At 42.3% G+C, this 12,659-nt stretch overlaps 2 long non-coding RNA genes across 2 annotated transcripts in view; one reads left to right on the top strand and one right to left on the bottom strand.

Moving 5' to 3' along the window:
• The first annotated feature begins 7,454 nt into the window (after window positions 1-7,454).
• LOC106098841 (uncharacterized) overlaps window positions 7,455-12,659 on the top strand; it is a 73,018-nt gene continuing 67,813 nt past the window's right edge. Inside the window, exon 1 of the long non-coding RNA XR_003213796.1 lies at window positions 7,455-8,450. This is a non-coding gene — a long non-coding RNA (uncharacterized LOC106098841). The remainder of the gene's footprint in view (window positions 8,451-12,659) is intronic.
• LOC109194623 (uncharacterized) lies at window positions 7,884-11,415 on the bottom strand. The gene is made up of 2 exons (XR_002056424.2): window positions 9,072-11,415; window positions 7,884-8,589 (listed from the first exon to the last, which is right to left on the bottom strand). It is a non-coding gene; the product is annotated as an uncharacterized LOC109194623 (long non-coding RNA).

Below are 12,659 nucleotides of genomic sequence, written 5' to 3'. Positions count from 1 at the left end.
GGGAATTTTTATGCATCAGTTTATGGTGGACACGTGTTGTAGCCCAGAAAACACTGGGCTATAATGCGATCAGGTGTTCTGCATTACCTTTAAATCATCATGTTCACCTTTTCTCATTTAATGTTACTCTTGCTGACTCACACGTGGACACAGTTTACACAGTTTGCTGGGTTCAAGAGGTGAGACTGAGTTACGCACTGACTGATAACAGGCTCAGACGTGCATGTTTCACCTGTTTGTGCCAGTGGCACACATTCAGTTAGCTTCATTTATCAACCCCTGAATTGATTTCTGTTCACTCAAAACGTGTCACACAGACGGTGTAAGTCATCATGTGCTTGTCCTGTTTTACTGACAGCTGAGTGAAAACCAGAAGGTCTGCAACATTTCCCCAAGATTAGCGAGCAAAGGAGCAGCAACAGCTGTGAATTAGAAGTCAGCGGTTCTTTGAGAAAAAAAATGTTTGATATCCACCCTCCTCCTTATTGGTTATCCAGTGCATGCAGCGAAATCTGCATCTGTGATGTAAATGCAGTTATTTTGACCCTAAATATCTTCATTTTAATTGGAAGGTATAAAGGGCAAAACAATGGTGGTGAGAGCAGAAACCCCTAATAATGAAAAATACATTTTCTAATTTGAGTTAAACATGTGGAACCGCATCACCAACCGTTACGCCGGCATAAGAAAGGGAGCAGAATTCGATCCGAGGGACTTTACTGGGAAGGAGAAGACTGATGGCGGGAGCGTGAGCGAGCGAGGGAGTGAGACAGAGAGAGAGAGAAGCAGATGGCTGGAAATATAGCCTGTTAAATTATTCATCTAGGCTGGAGTCTGGAGATAGAGAGATGGATCGGAGCTGGCATGGACACTTTTATTAGGATTCCGAGAGCTGTGAGGAGAGAGTGCTTCAAAATGCTGTGATTGCCTTTTGAGACTATATGAAAAGTAATTGCGTCAGGTCTGGGAACAGCTGTCACGGCCCAGCAATTCAACCTAAAGTCTTAAATTAAAAAAGCAAAATAAGGACAGATATACACAGAGAACCTGCAAAGCATAAAAATGAGTTTCTTTAGACCAGAAAACATCTTTCGCTTTACTTCTTGGAGCCATCATTGTCTCTCGACAAGGAATTCTGGGCATGCTCAGATATTTCAGCGGCAGCGATTCATTTTCAGTTCATGCAGAGGGTAACGCGCAAAAACAGTCGCAAGTTTCCTAATCCCATATTCTGACACTCGTGACTGTGTGTGAGGTGATTGGGGTCACTGCGTGTGGACTGAAAAAGGCGCCCTCAGTTTGGGTTTCAGAGTGAGTTGCTTCAGCCGCAGCCAGGGCGAATAGAAATGAAACATGGCTGCAGGGGCAACCGACCCGCTTCGTAAAAGAAGATTTGCAGTGGGCATATGTTGTGAGCGTCTGCAGCAGGAAGCCTGCAGAGGAGCGGATGAAGCTGACTATAATTCACAGGAATGTCGAGTAGACTAATAATTTCCAATCCTAACCCTGAGTTTAGTGGTTTTAGCTCAAATATTTGCATTAAAAAATCCTTTATTTGCCTTTTAGATGGGTCCTGTTTGCTTTCCCCCTCCCCTCCATCCTTTCCTCCGCTGCACATGTTGAGACAGTAAATATGAGGGTTTTTTTCCATCATGTGCATCATATATGACTCTCCCAGATTCAGAGAACACACACACACACACACACACACGCATGCACACACTGATGCACACATGCTCCTGAGCAGAGGGCTCTGGGGAAATAGAGCAGAGAGGAAGCTACGTGCCTTCGCCAAGCAAGGGCTGTCTGGTGTCATGGCAACGGGGCTGCAGATTACCCCACCCTCCATCATTCAGGGAGAGGAGAGGAGACACACTCATGCACACATATATAGGTGTGTGGAGACACAGCATTCACAAAAGGGGTTTAAAATGATCTGATATTCACAAATAATCAGCTTAAATGTGAATTAGTAATGGCAGTAGCATCTCAGCTACATGAGGAGAGGGAGAGGGAGAGGCGAGGCAGGGAGGGAAGCGTAAAAGGCGAGCGATGATGAGAGCGGCGCGGGGAGCGCTGGAGATGTGCAGAGGGCCCATAAACATATAGTAGCACTAAATACGTCTGGGGGATATACTGTTATTAAAAGCGGTAAGGTTATCCAGCGAGCAGCTTTACCGTGGGGTTGGACGTTTTGCTACGTGCTGCTCGAATCCTGCTAAAATGAATTTAGCGGGAGACATTATCCTCCCTGTGTGTGAGTGCTGGAGCCTGAGAGCAGAGGCAGTGATGCATGGACGAGCTGACAGCAAGAGAGGAGATAATATTAGAGCCCACATGAGGGTATAAAAGGGTTGTTGGAGCTTTTTGTAGCAAAAAAAAAAAAAAAAAATGTAAGAAAGACAGGGCGTGGAGGAGATAAATGACACCAGGCTGGAGAGAGAGAGGAGAGGATGAGACGGCTAGAAGGGAGGGAGGCGAGGTCGTTTGAGGATATCTCCTCTGAAATTGACTGCGGCACAGCCATCGTCCACAGTTACATCACAGCTGAGCTCAAACTCGGGATGAACCTCTCCCTCCTGCTCGCTCGCCTCTTTGTCCCCGCCAACCTTTAAACGCTTCAAAGCCGTACGGAAATGAAGCAGCGCAGACTGAGCGCGTGCGACGAGATGCGGCGCGCTTTTAATGGGGTTCACCGGGAAGGGATGCGACCGGAAAACCGAAGCCGGCGTCATTTTCTCGTCAGGCCGCTCAGCACCGCGAGGTGTCTTTAATGGGCCTCGTTAAAGCTCCCTTACACGCTGTAAACAAGGCGCCAAACTCATTTTAAAAGGCTTTGTCCTCCACAGAGGAGCGGCCTGTCATTAGAAATCAGTGTCGCAGCCCACCCAGATAGCAAGGAAACATTGAAACAATGTTGAGTCAATATCAGGCGACGTCATTGAAGCAACGTTGAAGTGTGACGTTGACCCAACATCACTCTTGCACCCATTTTTAACGTTGAAACAACGTCAGGTTTTGATGTTGAATCAATGTTGAAACCTGACATTGATTCAACGTTATATTTTCTAACACTGTTGACATTGAAACAATGTCAGATTCTGATATTGAAACACTGTTGAGCTATGGTATTGATTTTCCACCTCTTTCGCGCAGTTGCTTTTTATTGAAAAAAAAACAAAAAAGGTCAATAGACATGTATCATTTGCAAAATACTTTATTAAAAGACAAAGTTTCCTATTTACATTTCTATGTTTCACGTCACTTTTTATTATTTACTCCGGGATGGGGATGGATGATGTGCGTCCTGCGCGCCACCCGTACGATCTGGAGCATATCTGAGCCATTTCTGGACTGCTTGAGCAAAGACCAACTCAGACATAGAGTTCGCCCCTACCTGCTGCACCAGGCCATCTAGGACAAAAATAGACACACACACAAAAAAACAAAGACAAAAAAAGGGAATTAGAGTACATGAATAAGCTCTTGTTAATTGTCTTCAGCAGGGAGAAAGTATGTAAACTCCTAGGCTGATAAACATGAAAGTCACCAGGCGGAAATCAGCAAACTGCCGCATTTGATTCCCAAAGAGCTATAAGCTGAAAATGTGATATGTCTTAGCATGGTGTGCCGTGTATCCTTTAAAAAAAAGAAAAAGAAAAAGAAAACATGGGGTCCTCGGGCTGTACAAAGTGTACAACCCGAGGACAAAACAAGCCGAAGACCAAAGACTCAATCTCCAGATTAACCGGACATGAAAGTCTTATTAAGAAAGACAAAGTAATATAGCAAAAACCAGACATAGGAAATGTGAAACGCACCCAGCACATCAATTGATCCCTTTATTGTTCACTTTAGGCTCATAAAACTACAATAAATGTTAAAACTTACCAAATACGCATCTGCACAGCGCTGTCTCTTTAAATGCCCTTTTTTGCTTTGTCTGGTCCTTGGTTTTTTTCCCTGCCCAGTTGAGTACAGAGGCCAGCTCCTTTGTAATGGCATAAACCATTACACGGCGGACTCGCACCTCCAGTGTGGTCCAGCAGCACCAATCAACGCAAAGCGTCTCACCTATAGACACATTTTAAGAGATGGAATTAGCATGTCTCATGTCTTAAATGTGTATGCAAGTGCTTGTGTGTTTACTTCATGTAATTGATGATAGAAACATGTCATTTAGTTTTCCCTAAAGCCTGATTTTCAAGTCATACAAAGAATAAACCAAAGTATTGGCAGTACAATGTATTTCTATTCCCTTTTGTTGGATATTCATTTGTTAGTTCTTGTAACTGCTAAAAGTGTTTACTAGTTTTTGCCTGTCACATATATTTGTTATACCATGTAAACTGTGAAATTCCAAGATTTTCAAACTTGCCTTGTAATAGTGGCCTCACAGAGTCTCTGGAATCTACAGAAAAAAAAAAAAATCACAACAAGATGACATTCAGGAGTATAAATTGGGGTTTTTTTTAGATAAGAGTACAATGACATTGTGATGCAGCTTTAAAGCTTTTTTGAAAGCATACCATCTATAGGGAAGACATCAGACTCTGCATGCTGGCGAGATCGCAAAGCTGTGTCGGTTTGTGCCGGAGTGGCGAAAGGTGCCGGAAGCTGGGTGGGGCATTATGATGGTTGCTATCAGTGGGCTGGGGGGCAGACTGCGGAGTGATGAGGGCTGTTTAGAAAAAGATAATTTTTTAAGTATTTAAGAATACAGACAACTTGTCAAAAAAGTTTCCTCGTGTCAGACACAGATATGTACACAGACACTAGACAGTATTTTATTACCTGGTATTTTCACTCGAGGGGCCTGGGGAAACCGTTTTTTTGTAGGCTGCTCATCCTCTGAGTCCATATATGTGTACAGGGGATTTGGTCTAAAGAAAAGAAATTAAAAACGGTCTTAAGTAATTGTAAATATGCTTTTGGCATATTGTTTCCTAAAGTTAGTTTGATTTCTAACAACACACAGAGGAAACAGAGACGTGCAAGAAGGTACAGTATACAATGAATTTTTGAAGTGCACAAGTGTACACGGCTTTGCATTTTTAAAAAGTTTACAAACTTCCACTTTTTGGACTATATTATGTGGTGATATTGCAGTATGCAAGCATCACAGATATGTATAAAAGACAAGATCATAAATTCTTAACAATCAAAGATATGTTTGGGAATAAAAAGGTTTTACTTGTGCTTTCTTTTAAGACTGGTCTGTGTTTCTTCTTCGGACTGAAGGTCAGACGTATCACAGCGTTCACGTGGATATCTCTGAGACTGCGTTCTGCTTCGTGAAATGTGCCTGGAAATACAAACACAATGTACGGCCAGACATACATTACGTGTGGACAAAAGGTGCAAACGCATAGAAAAATCAGCGGTTTCAAAAATACGCTGGTACGTGTGGATGTAGCCTTATTCATTATTCAAGGCACAAACGGAAAGTCATGTACGCGTGCAACGTACAGTCACGTGGGCATTCAAACTGAGTCTAAAGTTTTCGTGTGCGAATTGAAGCGAGTGCTCTCCAATCATCAAAAGTAACAAAGTCATTGAACACGTTTATACAGTTAACTTTACGTTTATCAATCATATATCACAGATTTAGAATGTTAAGCAACTACAGAGCGAAAGTCTGGGTCAAGCCCCGAGGCGACGGCAAGAACAAAGGAAAACTCGAAGCGTTAAAGCTAGCTTTGTAAGGGAATATAACGAAGAAATTATGAAACGAAAATGTTTTCTTTGTTGATATACTTTGTTCGCAGTGCAATTTATTTGTTGCCGGATTGTAAGAAGTAGACACAATTTCGGGCTCCCACATTTTTTGGGAGTAACGTAAATAACAGTAAAAAAAAAACTCGTACAACATTAACGAGTTTTTTACTGTTATTCAAATGCAAACATGGAAATAACGAGTAGGAAAAAAAAATCATTCATTCTTACCTTATACTAATCGTGGTGCAGGCCAGTGCAGTGCATGAACTGATGCCTTCTCCGGTCAATTCCGCTGAGAGCAAATCAAATGTCCCGCTCTACTGTAGAAGACAATGAATACCTGGGGGGATGTACCAATGTGAGAGGGGTGCTGCGGAATAGTCCAAGTGATCGCTGCTTTAATTTCCCGGTCAACTATACATAAATTGCACGTAGACACGATTTTTTAAAGCTGGTGAACTAGACCAAGTCATTGATAACAAATGAACAATAAATCTACTTTCTCTGGTACTTTATACCCGATCAGTTGCAATGCAATTTAATGCTCAACTACAAATCGATGGTTTTTGATGGTGACCGGAGCCGAATGATCGTCAACTATAAATAGATGTTTTCTCGACGTTGTTGTTGTCACCTGGTCGACTATAAATAGATCAAATATCAATGACAAAAAAACAACGGTGAATCAACATCGTTACAACGTCTCTATAGTAAGACCGTCGGTTTACCACAGTATTTCAATGTTGTTACAACATTGGCATTTCAACCCCGACCATATACGACGGTTCGGATGAAAAATCAACATAGATTCAATGTCGTCTTGCTATCTGGGCAATGATCAAAGACACACAATCTACCTTCCTCTTACAGATACGTCCTTTCAGCGTCAGCAGGCCCGTGACTCTCCACAGACCTTTATCTTTGCAGTGACGCTTTACAGTTGCTTTGCAGCATAATATAAAACTGCTGCTTCACATTCACGATGTAATCCCGGGGAAATCGGGGAATCTGCCCGGTCCAAATCAAACACCAGGGTTTCTTTGTCCTAGATTTAATATCTGTACATCAAACTGCATGTGATCATTTTTGCTACGTTCACACTGCAGGTCTTAATGCTCACTTCTGATTTTTTTTGATCAAATCCGATTTTTTTGTCTGCTTGTTCACACTACAAATCAAATGTGACAGCAAACGCGCTCTAGTGTGAACCCTCAAAGCGGCCCGCATGCGCAAAAGAAGACGTCACACACGTGCTCTGTTTAGACCCAGAGCAAACAATATTGTTTGGCTGATTGCCCTTAATATAAAGACTTGTTTCTGACTTTACGTTTCCCAATTTTGCTTTAAGTTATAAAGTTATTTTGTTATTTACATATGGCCTAATAATGATCCTTATTGCTGTTTTAGAGGAGCGGTGCTTCAAAGGATAGTGTCAGATTATACAGTACAAATAAAATGTTCACGTTGTCTTCCCAACAGTTTCACTGACATCTACACGGGATGGCCAGGAAGCGTTCACGATGTCTTCTCGGGCGCTGATAATTGGCGTCTGTCTTGTGTCAGTGACGTAAAAGACGGATTTAATGCGACATGACCGTTCACACAGCAGTCGCTTTCTAAAACATCGGATATGTATCGGATTCAGTACCACATACGAAAGTGACCCAGATCGGATTTTAAAATATCGGATTTGTGCCGTTCACACTGTCATACCATGATCGGAGATGGGTCGCATAGGGGCAAAAAAATCGGATTTGATGCGCTTTCGCCTGCAGTGTGAACGTAGCCTTAGATGTAGGGCTACGTAAGGGGGCTAAAAGCCATTACCATGACTTGATGACTATAACTGCTAACAGCAATATTGGATTGCATCATTCACATGCGTGATAAAACAGCATAGACTGGTCAGATTTGGACTCTCCATGAAAGGGTGCCTTTGTAAACAATTCCATTAATAAATAAAAGTCATGGTTACAACAAATCAAGTCAAATCAAGTCTGTATTCAAAGGACGCTGCAGCCTCATCTGCTGGCACAGTTTCTGTCTCCTTCTGTTTAACCTGAGTGAAAACCATCACTCGTCGTGTTCACAACCACCCTGAGCCCATCAGAAGTTTATGGGCTCTACCACGATGAATCCAGTCTCCAGAGGTCACACAGTTTGTACCTGGAGATTTTTTCCCACATGGACATCGTTGTTACAACCATAAACATTTTAGCAGCTCTCAATAAATTCAGTTTTACGTTTTTCCTGGTTTTGTTCTCCCTTAAGTATCTTTGTGGTCCTAAAATCCTTACTGTCTGACCAGCTCTCCCAGCCTAAATAATTACACAGCTAAAAAACTGCAGAAACATGCCAGCTGTACCAAATATGATACTAAATAAAACTTGTGTGTACAAATAAATGCATTTTTTTTGTCAGAAGCTTTGATAGACTTCAAAAACAAAAAAAGAGTTTTCTGACTTTAACCGTAACTATTAAAGAAGCTTCATGCACTGATTATATACTTTCAGCTGTTTTAAACGTTTGTTTTGTTGGTGCTTTGAGACTAGTTGTAACTAAGTTTACTCGTCCAGGCAGCTCAGATCAACCATTCCTAGTTGGATTTCACCGTGTCTCAGACTCTGCAGCTGTGATGGCAGAGAAGCCTATCAATATTAACTTGTCTCGTCTTTCCATCCTTAGGACAGAAGCAGAGCCCTGGATCCACAGGTGACTCCTGGCAGTAATGGGTAAGTGATGATTTGACAGTCATCAGCAGTACTAGTAGAGATTTGTCACTGTGAACACTGCCGTTGTTAGCTAATGCTACCAGGTAACACAGATGTGTCTCTGCTTTCTGAGAAGCTCTCGTTCTGCTCACATTCTGCTCTGTAATAAAAAAGTTACAAAGTTAGTTTCTTCAAACTTTAAATGGTAACAAAATCATTTTATGGCCTGTAATCCTTTGCTGTCCGTCATGTCTGGAAAGCAAAAGCAAATCATAATGCTTGAAGGTCCACCTGAGATCAGAGATTTACTTCTATGTTGTTTCCTTGCTGAACTTTCCTAAATTCCTCTTTGCATGTGATGGTAAAGCAGTGAAGTGCTCACACTTACAGTAAACCAGGTGCTTTAACTTTGCCTGCGCTCTGTTAGCGTGCTTGTTCTCTTGGTTTGGTTACACCTGTTTTTCTTTTTGCCCAACTGAATTAACCTGCACTCACCTGTGAAATGAGCTGTGGTGTACAATAACAGTGTGTGCACTAACTGAGCATTGGAAAGCAACACCATAATCTGTAACTCTAATGAGGTTTTAATATACCTGTTGAACAGGGTTGAATAGAAGTGAATGGAGAACTGCAAATACTCACTGACTGGTAATACGTCGCTGCGGCTTATTTTATTTGTCTTGCTAGCGACACATAAATGCAGCATGGGACTGCCCACCTCCAGCTACAGCAGACTCCTAATTAGTCTAATGAGTGAAAACACCTATGTGGGTGTGCAGCCCCTTTAGGATCAGCAGTGTTTTCACTGCAAAGATTTTAACCGGTCGCAGCAGGAAAAGCATGGGTGGTTCTGTTAAAGTGGTTCACTTACACTACGTGCCATGAGCCTGATGCACAAACACCAAGACCCTGAAACTGCTTCACTAAACACTGATATGTTGGACATCATCACATTTCTTTTCTGGAGCCAGAAGTGATCGTATTTGGAAACGAGGCTGGTCACCTACCCTAGACGGTTGTTACAAAGACCACATCCCTTCCAGCAGTACATATACAGTCAAAGAGTCCAGTTCAGATGAGCAGAGGTGAAGTTTAGTAGACACTGATTGGTTCCAGCTGTCTTTGTTTTATTTTTTTTAGCAGAGCTGAAAACCAACAGATATTTAATATCACTATGAGCTTTTCTAGGATCTTCCACTGTGAACTGGAACAATCTGTAGGAGCGTTCTTTAAGGTACAAGTGAGTATAAACGCTGGCCACACGTCTGGTCTCTGCAGGGCCTGACTCACTGTGACAGCTGGTGCCTAAACGTAACTCTGCTTTTTGCCAATAAAACCCAAAAAATCCCAACAAATCACACCCATATAACAACATGCAGCATTACCCTGCCAACTTGAGCAACATGAAAAATAACATTGACATGGCTCTTTGACTGTACGGAGACCAGGAGGCATAAATGCTTTTCATTCAGACACGCTGCTGTGGGCTTGAAGTGACTGTTTCTGTATCATGAACAACTTTAAACCTGACTATTACATCATGGCTTGCTGCTGTCGGGGATAATTTGCACGTCTTGTTACCAGACTGTAAACATGCTTCATGATGTTCATGGGACTCTGTGGAGATGGACTCAGGACCTAGACCAACTGCATTTCTCGGCACTTCCACGCTGTTTCTACTTTTGGTTGGAATCTCAAGCGTGATAATTCTATACAGGGATTTATCTGAACTCTTACACCTACTGCCCTCGAAGCAGATCGATCTCTACGACTGTGCAAAAGCTGTCATCAGTTTGGATTATCGTCTATCGTGCATTATCATCGGGGAGTCATGGAGGAGCCCTGCAACAGATGGTATGGCCCCCACAGAGCCCTGTCCTCAACATCGTGATGGTGGTCTGGGGTCGGGATGCCATACCGTTCATTGCTGCATATCAGATAAACTATTAATTGCATTTTTAGAGCATCCTGTCTCATCTGCAGTCATAGAATAGTACTACAGTAAAACACTCGGTCTGACTCATTTGATCTGAAACTCACTTAAACAAAGCGTTGGCACGGCTGGCTGCTGACATGTAGAAAAGTTTAATTAACATGTTCACAAGCGTCTAAATTAGACTTTTTTTGCAGTTTTGCAGCTCAACCTTTGTTTGATTTAACATGTAGTTTTAGCTTAATGTGCCATTGTGGATCAGTCGTATCTAGTTTAGCAGTTGAACCAGAACAGCACTTTATGCCTCAGCGCTGGGCTGGGCATTAACTGGCTACTCCAGCCATTTAGAGCAGCAGTGAAATTGAAAAGATTCCTGCGTCCTCTCTCTCACTTTCTGTGTTTGTCCCCGTGTGATGCAGCTGTTGGTGTTCTGTGGTCATCACCCTATAAATACAGCAGCTGACTGATGGAGCCTGCAGCAGCTGTCTGCTGCCCCATGACACGTACTGTACACACAGATACAAATGTTCACAAGCACATGCGGCGTTTGTTGTTTGGAGCGTTTGGAGGACTTCTGAGTTACTGTAACACGTTTCACCTGATGTTTTGGTCACAATAATCTTAAATTTCAGCACGATGGGATGAAATCCATCATGTCAGTTTCCAGCTTAGCAAAGAACTTTTTTGACTCTTGAAAAATCAGGTCCTTGAGTTGGAAATTTCACGATTTTTGCTTAATGACATTTGCGACACGTGCTGGCAAAAGCAGCATATCTGTTGAATCAGAGAAAATAAATTGTCAACAGGAGGGAGGGACAGCGAACCGCAGCTCTTCCCTGCTCTGTCTGCCACACACGACAGCAGAGAGTGGCAGTGAAACAATGATGCGGATGTTGAGGTCCCAGATTTATCCTCTCTATTCAGCGCTGCAGCAGCTGCACAGACATAAGGAGAGGAATCATTACAGTGAGCCGAGGCCTGTTAATAGGCCCGCGACATGGGGGGCCAGACAGCTCTGCAGAGGCCCCATGAGAAGGGAGGTCAGGGGTCAGGAACGAGGGCAAGGTGTGGGAGGAGTGTTCAAGACAGGAGGACCAGGACGGGGAGGGAGAGGGGGAGGACTAATGTCAATTAAACTCTGTGTCATATTTTTTTCTCCCCATTAACGCCGTTTTTCACAGTAATGGATTTTTTTTCCTGGTTTGTGCTTTGATGTCACTGTAACCATGACAGCAACACTGGTATCTGCATCTAAGAGCTGCTGTCTGAGCAGCTTTTAAAAAATGTACGCACCCAAATAACCCTGTTCATTTCTGTGTTGACACGTCTCCCAAACAGACTTTCTGTAACATCATGTTGTGTAGGATGCATGGTAAAGATGGGGAAAGGTGAGCATGTCAACACGATGCTTACATGGATAGAGGTGGAGGATTTGTAGTGAACGTGCGATGGATGTGTGCGGTCAGTGGAGTAGACGATGAAGCATTGCTGCTTTTGCTAACAGGTTAAATACTGTAACACAACACATTTCTGTCTGTCTGCAAATTCCTACTACACAGCAACATCCATCGTACGACCCTGGTGGTTCTTATCTAACATACAGTATCATCATATTGACTAGGAATGGGTTAAAATGTCATTTTTGAATACAATAATTTCATGACAGTTGCATGCAATTTATAGTCACAAAACTTGAATATGTTATTATACAAATATTCAAGTGCAAAAACTTTTGCAAAAGGATGCAAAAGTTTGGGCAACCTTGTTAATAGTCATTATTTTCCTGTATAAATCGTTGGTTGTTACAATAAAAAATGTCTGTTAAATATATCATACAGGAGACACACACAGTGATATTTGAGAAGTGAAATGAAGTTTATTGGATTTACAGAAAGTGTGCAATAATTGTTTAAACAAAATCAGGCAGGTGCATAAATTTGGGCACTGTTGTCATTTTATTGATTCCAAAACCTTTAGAACTAATTATTGGAACTCAAATTGTCTTGGTAAGCTCAGTGACCCCTGACCTACATACACAGGTGAATCCAATAATGAGAAAGAGTATTTAAGGGGGTCAATTGTAGGTTTCCCCCCTCTTTTAATTTTCTCTGAAGAGTAGCAACATGGGGTCTCAAAACAACTCTCAAATGAGCTGAAGACAAAGATTGTTCACCATCATGGTTTAGGGGAAGGATACAGAAAGCTGTCTCAGAGATTTAAGCTGTCTGTTTCCACAGTTAGGAACATATTGAGAAAATGGAAGACCACAGGCTCAGTTCAAGTTAAGGCTCGAAGTG

The sequence above is a fragment of the Oreochromis niloticus genome, linkage group LG14 (genome assembly GCF_001858045.2).
Source record: "Oreochromis niloticus isolate F11D_XX linkage group LG14, O_niloticus_UMD_NMBU, whole genome shotgun sequence".
In the NCBI taxonomy this organism is placed as follows: domain Eukaryota; kingdom Metazoa; phylum Chordata; class Actinopteri; order Cichliformes; family Cichlidae; genus Oreochromis; species Oreochromis niloticus.
The sequence above is the reverse complement of the archived record's forward strand: the minus strand, read 5'-3'. Positions and strand labels throughout refer to the sequence as shown.